Source organism: Benincasa hispida, chromosome 12 (assembly GCF_027475165.1).
Source record: "Benincasa hispida cultivar pf3 chromosome 12, pf3_genome.v1.1, whole genome shotgun sequence".
Lineage (NCBI taxonomy): Eukaryota > Viridiplantae > Streptophyta > Magnoliopsida > Cucurbitales > Cucurbitaceae > Benincasa > Benincasa hispida.
The window spans coordinates 67804327-67807083 of record NC_143489.1 but is presented as its reverse complement, the minus strand read 5'-3'; positions in this window follow the sequence as shown (position 1 = coordinate 67807083).

Genomic DNA, 2757 nt, shown 5'->3' with positions numbered 1-2757 from the left:
TGAGCTAACAAGGGATCCTTGTGGACCTACAAATTAGAAGCTCCAGTGATACGAGATTAATTGACTAAACTCATTAACCAAATTAATCAATATTCTTTAACTGTAGGTACACTTCACTAAAGAGACACAACTACACTCTTCTCATTGGAGATATATTTATGTGTATATAGATATAGAGCAATAACAACAAGTTAGTCCTTCACGAGTGTTCGTAACACCAACTAGGTCAAATTACCATTTTACCCTTGGGTTACCTCTGTATCCTTAAGTACCAATGCTTCTCTAATGAACAACCTGTTTATGGTCCAACCATTAAATAGAAACCCTCTCGGGTCAGTGAGAGGATAGGGCCCTTTGTTCAAATCCCGGAGACACCACTTAAGGAAATACCCATCTACTTATCCTAAAGTTGGGGAGGAGTGAATTCCATCTTATAATTTTATGTTTCCAGCTCCTCACTCGGTTTTATCCCCAAAATGGTAGTCTTATTGAGTCGGCAAACTGACCACTCTCACCTATACAAATCAAAGGACAATCTCTCATGAACAGGAGTTCATAATACACTCAGGATTAAGATTAAGTTGCCTAGGTCATCCTATTGAAATGAAACCTAACTAGTCAACGGTGTTACATCAAGCGATTATTATTTCACGGCCTGGTCTTATGCAAACTCATTGCATAGGATACCCCTACTCGCATGTCACTTACACGAATGCATTAGATTTAGGGTTATCAAGACAAAATAAAATATAACACAATCAATGACATTTATTGAAATGACATCGATAACTCTTTATTGATGACATAACATAATCAATAACATTCATTGAAATAACACCAATAACTCTTTATTGATGACGGTCATTTAATTACATTACTTTATACAAGTTTTAGAGCATAAAACCCAACACAAGAAGATGGTGAACTTCATAAAGTTTGGACATATTCTGAGCCCGAGTAGATGGAGAACACTAGAAGAACCTTCTAATATCACCATCCTCATATGGCACCCAAACACAAACCAAAACTCTCTAAAATCAGCAGATAATTCAGACCTTTCTAAGGTCATCAGATAATTCATACCTCTTTAAGGTCAACAAATAATCCAAACCTTTCTGAGGGTTAGCAGATAATCCAGACCTTTCTAAGGTCAGTAATAATCCATATGTCTCTAGGGTAAAAAATAATTCAGAGACGGCGATCACGTATCAAGACATTTTTGCATAAAAGAAACAAAAACAAAACAAAAAAAAATCTACTTTTTGATAAAAATATGTGGAAATCCGAAGGCTGAAAAAGCTATTTGTTCTTCAACTGGGATGAAAGCTACTAGCAGCTTAAGCTTGTAAAAAATATGTGAAGCGAGTTAGTAAAAGATTAAAAAAAATGGCAAATCTAATTCTTTTGCTAAAAAAGTTGTTGTAAGAAATTTATTAATAAATAAAATAAAATAAAAATACCAAAATTGGAAGTAAAAAATGGGGGTTAATAATAAAAAAAAAAGTAAAAAAGGGTAATAAAAAATAATTGAAAAAAAGTTGTAAAAAAACCGAGGAAGAAATAAATAATAATACTAAAAAAGCAAAAAAAAAAAAAAAAAAAAAAAGCTAAAAAACATGGCTAAAAAAATTTAAGAAACCCCCCCCCCCCAACATATTTCTCTCTTTCTCTTTCTTTAGAAATGGTTTTGGAGTGGCCATGAAAGTAGAGTTTGAGCTGGAGGTGGATGTTGGGATTGGTGTCCTAATTCTCCCGGAGTCTCGTTGTTTTGTAAAGATACACATTGTTTAATGAATAAAATAAGTGTTATTTAATTCTGGCATTTACTGATATCCAATAAACAAAGCTTCTTAGTTATCTTATGTGAATTTAAGCATGTATATGTGATATACAAATGGATCATTCCTTAAGTGATAACCTAAATAGGTTTGTAGTATTAGGATTAAGGTGGGATACTTGATCCTGGTGACACTACGGATATGACCCGCTTTGTAGAGATTTGCAAATGTTATAAACTACTATAGATGGTAGATCCTGACCACTCATGTGGAGACGTGCGAGCGAGGGTGTCCTATACAAAGAGTTTGTATAAGACCTGGACTACGAGGTGACTAGACTCTGTATATAGCGCCGTTGATACTAGAGAATTGCATTTCACTTAAACGACTATAGGTGACACGACCTTAATCTTGAGTGTTTTGGGAACTTCTGCTTTTGAGGGTGGTCCTTTGATTAGTATGGGTGAGAGTGGCCAGAATGCCAACTCAACATGCCTACCTTTTTGGAGACTTATCTGATCTAGGAGTTGGGAACTCAATCCACAAGATGGAGTTCACTTCTTTCTCGAAGTAGGGATAAGTAGAGAGATTGCTCCCTTAAAGGCTGATTCTGGGACTTGAACATAGTGGCCACAACTTGTATTTGGAAAAGAAGAATCAATCATAGTAGAACTATGATTTATGTTCATTAGAGAGATCAGTGGTACTTAAGGAGACAGATGTAACTACAGGGGCATAACGGTTATTGGCCCAGCTGTACTCACGAGCGATCTATGAAGGGTTGTCGCACTGCTGATTGGTTAAGATGGACACATAATATATTTGTGGTAAGGAGAGTTCGGCTGTTGGTCTTTAGTGGAGTGCCTGATAGTTAACGGATGGTGAATCCTGTGACTAAAGAGTTTAGTCAGTTATTCACAGGTCTATAAGGTTCCCTTGGTAGCTCAATGAATTTAGTTGAGGATCAGTTCTTGGTGTT